This window comes from Cherax quadricarinatus, chromosome 20 (genome assembly GCF_038502225.1).
Source record: "Cherax quadricarinatus isolate ZL_2023a chromosome 20, ASM3850222v1, whole genome shotgun sequence".
NCBI classification, from domain to species: domain Eukaryota; kingdom Metazoa; phylum Arthropoda; class Malacostraca; order Decapoda; family Parastacidae; genus Cherax; species Cherax quadricarinatus.
This window is the reverse complement of record NC_091311.1, coordinates 37884815-37898328: the sequence shown is the minus strand read 5'-3', so window position 1 is coordinate 37898328 and position 13514 is coordinate 37884815. Positions and strand designations below refer to the sequence as shown.

Below are 13514 nucleotides of genomic sequence, written 5' to 3'. Positions count from 1 at the left end.
GAGTCACTGAGCTCCTCAGGAGTGCTAGAATATCTGATACACGAAGGGAGGCGCTGACCAGGGAAGTGGAAACTATCGAACTTAAGCTAAATGACTCTTACAGGAACCAGGAGAGGCAGGAGGAGCTTAAAGCTATTAGTGAAATTGAAAGAAATTCAAAATATTTCTTTTCATATGCCAAAAACAAGGCAAATACCACATCTAGTATCGTGCCCTTACTCAGACAGGATGGGACTTACACAGACGACAACAAGGAAATTAGTGAAATATTGAAATCCCAGTACGACTCTGTGTTTAGTGAACCACTAATCGGTCTGAGGATCGACGACCCAAATGATTTCTTCATGAATGAGCCTCAAAACTCCATAAATGTATGCCAGATTTCCGACATTACCCTAACTCCAATAGATTTCGAAAAAGCCATTGACAACATGCCTATGCACTCAGCCCCGGGCCCAGACTCGTGGAACTCTGTTTTCATTAAGAACTGCAAGAAACCCCTCTCGCGTACCCTAAGTACACTATGGAGGAGGAGCTTGGACATGGGTGAAATTCCACAGTCACTTAAAACAACGGATATAGCCCCACTCCATAAAGGTGGCAGCAAAGCATTAGCTAAGAACTATAGACCAATAGCTCTGACATCCCACATCATAAAAATCTTTGAAAGAGTGCTAAGAAGCAGGATTGCAAATCACCTGGATTCCCAAAATCTGCACAATCCAGGGCAACATGGGTTCAGGGCAGGTCGCTCCTGCCTCTCACAACTACTGGATCACTATGACATGGCCTTGGATGCACTGGAAGAAAATCAGAATGCAGATGTAATATACACAGACTTTGCAAAAGCATTTGACAAATGCGATCATGGCGTAATAGCCCATAAAATACGTGCTAAAGGAATAACTGGGAAAGTGGGGAGATGGATCTTCAACTTCCTAACAAATCGAACACAAAGAGTAGTGGTCAACAGAGTTAAATCGGAGGCTGCCATAGTGAAGAGCTCTGTTCCACAAGGCACAGTACTCGCCCCCATCTTATTCCTTATCCTCATATCAGACATAAACAGAGATATACACCACAGCACCGTATCATCCTTTGCGGATGATACTAGGATCTGCATGAGGCTGTCATCTGCTGAGGATGCAGTTAACCTCCAAGAAGATATAAACAAAGTTTTCCAGTGGGCAACGGTAAACAATATGATGTTCAATGAGGACAAATTCCAACTACTCCGTTATGGAAAACTGGAGGAGATAATAACTAGAAAAGAGTATACTACTGACTCCGGCCATACAATAGAGCGGAAAAATAATGTAAGGGACCTGGGAGTAGTAATGTCTGAGGATCTCACTTTCAAGGATCACAACAGTGCCACGATTGCACGTGCAAAGAAAATGATAGGATGGATAATGAGAACTTTCAAAACGAGAGATGCCAAGCCCATGATGATCCTTTTCAAATCACTTGTTCTCTCTAGGCTGGAATACTGCTGTACATTAACATCTCCATACAAAGCAGGTGAAATCGCAGATCTAGAGAGTGTACAGAGATCCTTTACTGCACGTATAAGTTCTGTCAAGCACCTTAACTACTGGGAACGCTTGGAAGCACTTGACTTGTACTCGTTGGAGAGATATATCATAATCTACACTTGGAAAATCTTGGAAGGAATGGTCCCAAATCTGCACACAGAAATCACTCCCTACGAAAGTAAAAGACTGGGCAGGCGATGCAAAATGCCGCCAATAAAAAGTAGGGGCGCCATTGGTACACTAAGAGAAAACACCATAAGTGTCCAGGGCCCAAAACTGTTCAACAGCCTCCCATCAAGCATTAGGGGAATTGCCAATAAACCCCTGGCTGCCTTCAAGAGAGAGCTGGACAGATACCTAAAGTCGGTGCCGGATCAGCCGGGCTGTGGCTCGTACGTCGGACTGCGTGCGGCCAGCAGTAACAGCCTAGTTGATCAGGCCCTGATCCATCGGGAGGCCTGGTCGTGGACCGGGCCGCGGGGGCGTTGATCCCCGGAATAACCTCCAGGTAATATCTAACCAAGATAGGGCGATAAACGAGAAAAATTACAAATTTAAAATTGTATATGATGTGGGAAAGCACTTGTTTTGGTTTTCTAGTGGAACAGATTGTCATGTAATATACAGTATAATTTAGTGGCTTGCTTTAAAAATGTATGAGTATCCTGCCTAGCATGAACCAAGATTATATGGATAAAAAAGTAATTCTAAAATGAAGTCACAGGATAAAAAAACACAGAAAATGAGAGAGAGAGAGAGAGAGAGAGAGAGAGAGAGAGAGAGAGAGAGAGAGAGAGAGAGAGAGAGAGCGAATGACCTGAAAGGTATCATCATTGGCTTGGCATATCTTATTTTGAAGGTTCTAGTTATCCAACCTATCATTTTCATGCAGTTAGGATCATAACATTATTGTGCTCTTTGAACGTGAGATCTGCTGACATTATCACTCCCAGGTCTTTCACATTTGACTTACGTTCTATTGAGTAGTTTGAGTTTTTCTTGTACTCTGATCTTGCTTTTATTTCCACCTTCCTACATTGAGTAATAACTGAAATTTCTCTTCATTGAAGAACATATTGTTTTCAGTGACCAACTGGGAGACTTGACTCATACCAGCTTGGAGACTCGCTGTGTCTCCTGTGGATGACACTGTCATATAAATTCTAGAATCGTCTGCAAAGGATTATTATGATTATTATTATCATCATCAAAAAGAAAACAAAGGATCATACAGTGCTATAAGAACACAGGAAAAAAGGAACACTGCAGCAGGCCTACTGGCCCATGTGAGGCAGGTCCAAGTCTCCCACCGGCCCTAGCCAACGATCCAACCCAGCCAGGTCAGGTCACACCCATTCTAGGAAAGAGAACGGTATCAGACCTACCAACACAAGCTAGTCGGGTCCAACTCACACCCACTCATGTATTTATCTAACCTATTTTTTAAACTACACAACGTTTTAGCTTCTATGGCGTACTGGGGGGAGTTCCACTCATCCACAACTCTATTATCAAACCAGTGCTTTCCTATATCCTTCCTGAATCTGAATTTTTCCAGCTGAAAACCATTGCTGCGAGCCCTGTCTTGGCTAGATAATTTTAGCAGGCTGTTTACATCCCCTTTATTATGATTTATTAAAGTCTGTTCTTCTGTATATTGATCTGACAGTCGTTTAGTGTGATTTATCTCGGGTTTATATTTATATAATTCTGCTGAAACCTCAACAATAGTTATTACAGGTAACTAAGTTTATTTAGGTACAGGTACACATAAGTACAATTATCATACATAAAAAACCTTGTGTAAATTACTTAAGATAAACCACCCTGTGATTGTTGTCACAAGAGGTGCTTGGCCTCCTGCAGTACCCCATAGTTCTATTGGTAAGGCGGTGTTAGGCATATTAGTGGAGGCTTGGTGTTAGATGCTGACAATGTGGTGCATATGTAGCTGAGACAAGCCAGCCTCACCCCTGGCTTGCCAGTCGCCCTGCCCACTACCTCAGTACGATAATATCTAATAAAAAATAATATCAGCTGGTGCAGATTAATGTACAGGCCGTGGATACTGTTACTCGACAACTCTGTGGTGAAAAGTGGTGGAAGGTGTGGTGATGTTTACTTATAGCGGTTATCAGTCGAGTCTTCATTCCGATACAAGCAAAACAAAGTTGTTGAAGAAGCTCGCCTAGAGGCAGCGCTTCCCCCCCACCCCCTCCGTTACCCCCAGTCTCCCAACTACAGTGGTGCCACATGTTGAATAGTCTGAGTGTCTAGCGTTATGTACGTAGTGAAATTGATTTTCTAGTGAAGCCTTCTTAGATGGGATTATAAATAAAACACATATCAAGGCAAAACTTTATTAGCGACGTCACAGATAATGGGAAGATCGTAAAAAATATATTAGTAACGGCACAAACACGGCGGGTCGGGTGAGCGGTCGTATACCAACCCAACCAAAGATCAACTCCAGCCAGTTACTCTTTTTGCTACTCATGAACGTACAAGTCCCAAGTCGAACTTTATGCTCGGTACTGCTACCCAGTAGTGCACCCAGTCGGAGAAAACAAGGTGTATTAGATGCGTGTTCGGTGTTTGAAGAAGGAAAAAGCGTGTTGATGTCGCCGGGAGCGTGGTGAGGCTGCTGCCACAGTGATCACACCATCACCACCACTACTGCATCACTCTATATACCTCTCTGGTGGACGCAACGATTGACGCTCCCTGTGTCGGGGTCCTGGTTGCTAAGGTGCGTCTTGTTACCCATTTACCAATTAAGTTTACAGGGGAGAGGAGTGAAGGCTAACACGAGCCAGTTTCTTGAACATTCGAGTGATTGACGTAAATAAGCTGCCGTATTTACAATTGATTCCCTGTCTGGAATCTGCTACTGTGTCATTATTTAACTCGCTAAACTCCCGTAGTGTTCTCAGGTTGAATAAGAGTTTTCTAATGTACTTCTGGAGTGTATAATTGTACCCTAGTGTTGCACTTCCAGTAGTTACTGCTGTCTTTCCTCGACTTCCCTCCGTCTTACACCTCTTGGTATTATATTTTAAAGGAATCACTAAACTATTAGGAGGAATGGGAGGTGATTAGGTTCGATCCAGGGAAGTGGATGATAGTTTCAGTTTCTTGGATGAAGTGCTTGTTACCGTCACCAAGGCACTTTCATGTCTATAGCCAGGAGCCCCTCAAGGAAGGTTCCTTGATGTTGGTGAGGGGCTCTTGATTTAGGGAATTAGATCTGTACTCCAGTTCCCCGAATTAAGCCTGAATGCCTTCCACATCCCCCCCAGGCGCTGTATAATCCTATGGGTTTAGCGCTTCCCCTTGATTATAATAATAATATAGCCAGGAGTGTGAGTGTGTGTGTGTGTGTGTGTGTGTGTGTGTGTGTGTGTGTGTGTGTGTGTGTGTGTGTGTGTGTGGGCTTGACAGGCCGCGGGCAACTCATTGAGAGAACTGCTCCCTCCCTCCCTCCCTCACAGCTCCCTCCCTCCCTCACTGCTTCCTTCCCTCCTATCCTCCCTCCAGCCCTCGCCACAGGGAACGGAATTTCAAGTTCTCTTGTCTCCTTAAACTTGCACCACCTTGCGCCATGTTTCCACATATCAGGATCCTAGCAGTTGCTCCTTCACCACTAGTACCTACCAGTGTTGTAAACTCTGTTTTTACTTATATTTTACAAAAACAGTAAAAAGAAAATCAGTGATCTAAAGAGCAGTGTCACAGGCGCACACACACAGTAGTAGAGGCGTGAGGAGATACGATAAGGCTCTTGGAGCCGGGAGAGAGGACCTAGTAGCGATCAGGGAAGAGGAGGGGCCAGGAGCTGTGAATCGACCCCTGAAACCACACACAGACACACACACTCACATATAATTATTGTGACCACTAACAAGTGGTATTGATCAAAAATAACACTGCGACTAGCCAAGGATTCGAACCCATGGTATTTTGACCCGCCTCATGGTGAGCGAAAACTCATGACACTCTAACCCACAGGACCATACAATCCTAGGATTGCATGATCCTGTGGGTAAAAGGGTCATGGATTTTCGCTCACCATGAGGAGGGCCACAGCAGCATGGGTTCGAATCCTTGGATAGTCGCAGTGTTGTCATACATTTATATATAATTAGTGTGTAAATCTAACTCAGGTTAACCCAGTGTGAGTTATTTGAGAGTTAACGTAAAACTTGTTTCTTGTTACCTTCCCGTTTGTTGTGGGAGTATTAGTCATGGCCGCAGGAATTTAAGTGAAGGGAAACTTGGCTGACTTGACTTTTAAGGTTGAAAGCAGAAAGAACGAACTGGTAACTAGTTGGTTGAGGAGGGCTGGTCACCTCACCCGCATCCACCCACCATCTACCCTCCCTATCCTGTCTACTCTCTCCCCTTCCCCTATCCTGTCTACTCTCTCTCCTTCCCCTATCCTGTCTACTCTCTCCCCTTCCCCTATCCTGTCTACTCTCTCCCTTTCCCTTATCCTGTCTACTCTCCCTTTCCCTTATACTGTCTACTCTCTCCCCTTCCCCTATCCTGTCTACTGTCTCCCCTTCCCCTATCCTGTCTACTCTCTCCCTTTCCCTTATCCTGTCTACTCTCTCCCTTTCCCTTATCCTGTCTACCCTCTCCCTTATCCTGTCTACTCTTTCCCCTTCCACTATATGCCTACTCCTTATATCCTGCCTACTCTCTGCTTCCCTCACTCTTCCCTTCTATCCTATCTACTCACTTTCTTTCATCCTTCCTTATTTTCCCTTCTATCCTGTCTACTCTCCCTATCCTTCCTTCTCGCTCCCCTCCCATTTTCCTACCTATTCTCTTTTTCTTCCCCTATCCTACCCCTATCTTTTCTCCTGTCCTACCTATTATCTTCCCCTGTCCTATCTACTTCCCTTCCCTTCTATCCTTCCTGTTCTCTTCCCTCTTATGTTTTACCTCGTCAACTTTCATGCTCATCCTTTCCACCCACTCAACTTCTGACCCCTCTTCCCATACCAATTCATCCTCCCCATCTCATTTTTTCCCCCAGCATCCATCCTTATCCTTCACCCTCCCAGTCTCCCCTCCCCAACATTCCTCCATCAGTTTCCCTGCCCATAGATGCCGCTTCGGTCCCCGGTGAAAGCATTCGACTCAAAATCCCAAGGTCCTGTGTTCGATTCTCAGGTAGGGAGGAATGTTACCTGGAGGTTACCTGGAGGTTATTCCGGGGATCAACGCCCCCGCGGCCCGGTCCATGACCAGGCCTCCCGATGGATCAGGGCCTGATCAACTAGGCTGTTACTGCTGGCCGCACGCAGTCCAACGTACGAGCCACAGCCCGGCTGATCCGGCACTGACTTTAGGTATCTGTCCAGCTTTCTCTTGAAGGCAGCCAGGGGTTTATTGGCAATTCCCCTAATGCTTGATGGGAGGCTGTTGAACAGTTTTGGGCCCCGGACACTTATGTTTGGGCAAGTTTCCTAGCACCACTGTTGCTAGGTGGCATGGGCAACAGGGGTGTGGTAGCCCACTATTGTGGGTCGCATCCAGGGGGAAAATGTGTTAGATAACTCCAGTTTACTGGAATGTCTTATTTCTACCCGGAGTAGCATCCAGAGGTCATCGCCTCCGCGGCCCGGTCCCAAACCAGGTCTCATGGTTGCTGGCCTGATCCATCAAGCTGTTAGTACCCGCCGCCTGCAGTTCAACGGCTGATCAGGAATTATTTCTAGGAATCTGTTGAGTTCCCTCTTGAAGACACCTAGGGGGTTGTTGGTAATCTCCTTTAAGCATTAAAGTCTCTTAAAGCAATAATTTCGGTGTGCATGGTGGGGTCCAGTCCCTGAAGTATCCTCCAGGTGTAGGTTGTGAAGTATCCTCGCCAGCGTTCTAAAAAGTAAAGTAAATAATTTAGGTGAGAGATATATCATAATCGAGACTTGGAAAATTCTGGAAGGAATGGTCCCGAATCTAGACACAGAAATCCCCTCAAGGAAGGTTCCTTGATGTTGGTGAGGGGCTCTTGATTTAGGGAATTGGATCTGTGCTCCAGTTCCCCGAATTAAGCCTGAATGCCTTCCACATCCCCCCCCAGGCGCTGTATAATCCTCTGGGTTTAGCGCTTCCCCCTTGATTATAATAATAATGCACACAGAAATCACTCCCTACGAAAGTAAAAGACTGGGCAGGCGGTGCAACGTACCCCAGTGAAAAGTAGGGGCACCATTGGTACACTAAGAATATATAATCTCTACAGGTTTAGCGCTACCCAATAGTAAGGTATACTAAGAGAAAACACTAAGTGTCCGGGGCCCAAGACTGTTCAACATCCTCCCATCATGAATAAGGGGAATTACCAATAGACCTCTGGCTGCCTTCCAGGGAGCTGGACAGATACTTAAAAGTCGGTGCCGAATCAGCTGAACTGTCATTCGTACGTTGGACTGCATGTGGCCAGTAGTAACAGCTTGGTTGGTCAGGTACTGATCCACCAAGAGGCCTGGTTGTGGACCGGGCCGCGGGGGCGTAGATCCCCGGAATACCCTCCAGGTAGGTGCTTCCCTGAGTATGCAAGTTGTGAAGGTTCTCTGAACATTTTCCAGCTCAGCAATTTTTTCCCCCTTGAAGGGGGTTTGTATGCAGCAGTATTCCAGCCTAGAGCGAACAAGTGACCCGAAGAGTGTCATCATTATCTTGGCATCTCCTTTTAAGAAGGTTCTTGTTATCTAACCTGTAATTAGTCTGCTGTTGCGATAGTAATATTTTTGTGCTCCTTGAACATGACATCTAACATTATAACTCCCAAGTCTCTTACATTTGACTTATGTTCTTTTAAGAATATAAGAAAGAAGGAACACTGCGGTAGGCCTTCTGGCCCATGCGAGGCAGGTCCAAGTCTCCTACCGGCTTTAGCCAATGCCCCAACCTAATCAGGTCAGGTCAAATTCACTTAAGGAAGGAGCACGGTATCTGACCTAGTAGCACAAACTAGTCAGGTCCAACTCACACCCACCCACACCCCTCTCATGTATTTATCTAACCTATCTTTAAAACTACACAACGTTTTAGCCTCTATAACTGTACTCGGGAGCTTGTTCCACTCATCCACAACTCTGTTACCAAACTAGTGCTTTCCTATATAGTATATATATCCTTCCTGAATCTGAATTTTTTTTGAGTGGTTTGAGTTTGTCTAGTACTCCGATCTTGTTTTTATTTCCTCCATTCTTTCTTGGCGTAATAACTGAAAAATATAAGCATCATATTGTTTGTGGCTTACTGCAAGATTTGGTTTATATCAGTTTGGAGATTCGTTGTGTCTTCAATGGATGCCACTTTCATGCAGATTTTAGTATCGTCTGTAATGGATGATACAGCACTATGATTTACGTCCCAACCTTTGTCAGAAACGAAAATGAAAAATATCACTGGGGTGAGAACCGTGGCTATGGGGACAACTTTTTACTGTGGCAGCCCCTGATTTTACTGTTGCTCTTTGGGTTCTATTAGTTAGGAAGTTAAATATCCATCTGCGCACCTTCCCAGTTATTTCTTGTGCACGTATTTTGTGTGCAATAATCCCATTGTCGAACTTAAAACAGGTTTTTGCCTGTGATAAGTTCTGTCTTCAGGAGCATCGAAGACCATATCATAATGGTCTAGCATGTTGACCCGAGTTGTCAACATGACTCATGAAATCAGTGGTGCCTATGCTAACCTTCCTATGGTGTATAAATATACCTAGCTGGATGAATCTTATTATTGCTAGCTAGCCCAGTGGCTAACGCGACGGTTTGGAGTTCTGAGACTCTCTGATCGCGGGTTCTATCCCCACCCGTGGTGTTAGGTAAGACACATATGCAACAGTTAGGTATCTTTATTTCGAAACGTTTCGCCTACACAGTAGGCTTCTTCAGTCGAGTACAGAAAAGTTGATAGAAGCAGAAGATACTTGAAGACGATGTAATCAGTCCATCACCCTTAAAGTTTTGAGGTGGTCAGTCCCTCAGTCTGGAGGGACACTGCTATTTCAAATATTCTCTACTAGATATTTGGACTATATAAAGGTGTTAACTTCATATTGTTTCAGACTGTTTCTCCAGACAGGCTGTAGGGTGATTTTACATCATTGCTTCTATCACTGTACCACCTTTGTAGGAGTTTCGAAATAAAGGGCGATATCTGTCGTGGTGTATTGACTGACTGTGAGATGATAATCTTGCAGATATTTGTGTTAGGACTGTTTTAGTTTTTGCTTCATAGAATATCATTTGAGATGATTCCAGCACGTGATAAGGGTTTCTTGCAATTCTTGATGAATAAGGATTTCCACGAGTCCGGGCCGGGGGCGGAGTTTATGGGCATGCAATCAGTGGCTCCGAAGTCAAATGGGTCAGAGTTATATCAGATGAGGGAGATGTCTGCAGCATTGTGTGTCTCATTCATGAAGAACTCGTATGGATCCTCAATCATAAGGACGATTAGTGGCTCACTGAACACTGAGTCGTCTCGGAGCTTCAAGTATTTCACTCATTTATTTGTTGTCGTCGGTGTATGTCTTATCTCCTTTAATCAGAGACCCGATACTAGATGTCACTGACCTGCATTTGTGCCGAAGTATTGTGCGAAGTATTTTTTATTTCTCTCAGTTTCACTTGTGGCGTCTATCGTCCTCTGTCTCTCCTGTGCTCTGAATGATGTATTCAGTTTGAGCGAAATGTTTTTTTTAATTATCTAACTAGTGTGCTACTTTCCCTTCTTCAGAGAGTCCACTGCGTTTCAGGTGCTCCGTGGCCTGGTGGCAAAAGCTCTTGCTTCACACGGTATCGTCCGGGTTCGAACCCCGGCGAAGGGTGGAAACATTGGATGCGTTTCCTTACACTGGTTGCCTGTTTCCCATCAGTAAAATCGGTACCTGGGTGATAGTCGACTGGTGTGGGTCCTGGGACAAATTTGACCTAATTTGCCCAAAATGCTCTGCATAACAAGGGGCTTTCTATATAGTAGTATGTTATTGATGTCAGCTAGGACTGTGTACCTTGTACATGTACCTGTAGTAAATTAAGATAGTATTATATTATTATATGTTCCGTCGTCTTCTCCTGTAGAAGGCACGTCTCATTCTAACTTGTATCTTCTTAGTAACGGTGTGTCTGGAGTATGCATCTAGTGTCATTGAGCTCATCTCATCCTCGTTGCTGTCGAAGGTGAGATCTTCCACCTCACCTTCGACAGTATTTAAGACCCCGTTCTCATACTTCAGCTTCTTGTCGTCCCAGACCATGGAGCTGAACTCTTCTCCAGGCTGAGGGACTGACCACTTCAAATATTTTTTCTTCAAGATTGATGGACTGATTACATCACCTTTATTTCACTACTACCCTGCTCACTCTGTATTTGACTGAAGATCCCTACTGTGTACCTGGTTACCTGGAGGTTATTCCTGGGATCAACGCCCCCGCGGCCCGGTCCATGACCAGGCCTCCCGGTGGATCAGGGCCTGATCAATCAGGCTGTTACTGCTGGCCGCACGCAGTCCAACGTACGAGCCACAGCCCGGCTGATCCGGCACTGACTTTAGGTATCTGTCCAGCTTTCTCTTGAAGGCAGCCAGGGGTTTATTTGGCAATTCCCCTAATGCTTGATGGGAGGTTGTTGAACAGTCTTGGGCCCCGGACACTTATGGTGTTTTCTCTTAGTGTACCAATGGCGCCCCTACTTTTAACTGGGGGCATTTTGCATCGCCTGCCCGGTCTTTTACTTTCGTAGGGAGTGATTTCTGTGTGCAGATTTGGGACCATTCCTTCCAGGATTTTCCAAGTGCAGATTATGATATATCTCTCTCTCCTGCGAAACGTTTCGTCTATAAAGACACCAAACTGTTGCACATATGTCTTAATCCTCAGCACTTGGATATCTTTAATGCGGAAAAGTTTCGCCACACAGTGGCTTCATCAGTCCTATACAAAGAAGAATGATGATCAGAATGAGTATGAGGTAATTAGTCCCTCAGCCTGGAGTCCATGTAATTGACTCCAGGCTGAGTAACACACACACACACACACACACACACTACAAGAAAGGGGACTACACAGGAATGAGGAACTACCTGAACGGGGTTCAGTGGAACAGAGAACTGGCAGGGAAGCCAGTTAATGAGATGATGGAATATGTAGCAACAAAATGCAAGGAGGCTGAGGAGAGGTTTGTACCCAAGGGTAACAGGAGTAATGAAAAAGCCAGGATGAGCCCATGGTTTACCCAAAAGTGCAGGGAGGCAAAAACCAAGTGTGCTAGGGAATGGAAGAAATATAGAAGGCAAAGGACCCAGGAGAATAAGGAGAACAGTCGTAGAGCCAGAAACGAATATGCACAGATAAGAAGGGAGGCCCAAAGACAATATGAAAATGACATAGCAGCGAAAGCCAAATCTGACCCGAAACTGTTGTACAGCCACATCAGGAGGAAAACAACAGTCAAGGACCAGGTAATCAGGCTAAGGAAGGAAGGAGGAGAGACAACAGGAAATGACCGTGAAGTATGTGAAGAACTCAACAAGAGATTCAAAGAAGTGTTCACAGAGGAGACAGAAGGGACTCCAGAAAGACGGAGAGGTGGGGCACACCACCAAGTGCTGGACACAGTGCACACAACCGAGGAAGAAGTGAAGAGGCTTCTGAGTGAGCTAGATACCTCAAAGGCAATGGGGCCAGATAACATCTCCCCATGGGTATTGAGAGAGGGAGCAGAGGCGCTATGTGTACCCCTAACAACAATATTCAATACATCTATCGAAACAGGGAGATTGCCTGAGGCATGGAAGACAGCAAATGTAGTCCCAATCTTTAAAAAAGGAGACAGACATGAAGCACTAAACTACAGACCAGTGTCACTGACATGTATAGTATGCAAAATCATGGAGAAGATTATCAGGAGAAGAGTGGTGGAACACCTAGAAAGGAATGATATCATCAACAGCAGCCAGCATGGTTTCAGGGACGGGAAATCCTGTGTCACAAACCTACTGGAGTTCTATGACATGGTGACAGCAGTAAGACAAGAGAGAGAGGGGTGGGTGGATTGCATTTTCTTGGACTGCAAGAAGGCGTTTGACACAGTTCCACACAAGAGATTGGTGCAAAAACTGGAGGACCAAGCAGGGATAACAGGGAAGGCACTACAATGGATCAGGGAATACTTGTCAGGAAGACAGCAGCGAGTCATGGTATGTGGCGAGGTGTCAGAGTGGGCACCTGTGACCAGCGGGGTCCCGCAGGGGTCAGTCCTAGGACCAGTGCTGTTCCTGGTATTTGTGAACGACATGACGGAAGGAATAGACTCTGAGGTGTCCCTGTTTGCAGATGACGTGAAGTTGATGAGAAGAATACACTCGATCGAAGACCAGGCAGAACTACAAAGGGATCTGGACAGGCTGCAGACCTGGTCCAGCAATTGGCTCCTGGAGTTCAATCCCACCAAGTGCAAAGTCATGAAGATTGGGGAAGGGCAAAGAAGGCCGCAGACGGAGTACAGTCTAGGGGGTCAGAGACTACAAACCTCACTCAAGGAAAAAGATCTTGGGGTGAGTATAACACCAGGCACATCTCCTGAAGCGCACATCAACCAAATAACTGCTGCAGCATATGGGCGCCTAGCAAACCTCAGAACAGCATTCCGACATCTTAATAAGGAATCGTTCAGGACCCTGTACACCGTATACGTTAGGCCCATATTGGAGTATGCGGCACCAGTTTGGAACCCACACCTAGCCAAGCACGTAAAGAAACTAGAGAAAGTGCAAAGGTTTGCAACAAGACTAGTCCCAGAGCTAAGAGGTATGTCCTACGAGGAGAGGTTAAGGGAAATCAACCTGACGACACTGGAGGACAGGAGAGATAGGGGGGACATGATAACGACATACAAAATACTGAGGGGAATTGACAAGGTGGACAAAGACAGGATGTTCCAGAGATTGGACACAGTAAC

At 45.4% G+C, this 13514-nt stretch overlaps 1 protein-coding gene across 5 annotated transcripts in view; it reads left to right on the top strand.

Annotated features, from left to right (window-relative positions):
- Positions 1–13514, top strand: part of LOC128700726 (innexin inx2) — a 240758-nt gene that overhangs the window by 193891 nt on the left and 33353 nt on the right. For 2 of the 5 annotated variants that reach the window (XM_053794118.2, XM_053794128.2), the window contains exon 1: positions 3967–4284. The exons of 1 other annotated variant lie outside the window; for it this stretch is intronic. The gene's annotated coding sequence lies outside the window, so the exon portion shown is untranslated. Of the gene's footprint in view, positions 1–3966; positions 4285–13514 lie in introns of those variants that run through there. 2 more of the 5 variants (XM_053794091.2, XM_053794138.2) reach the window with 2 other exon arrangements.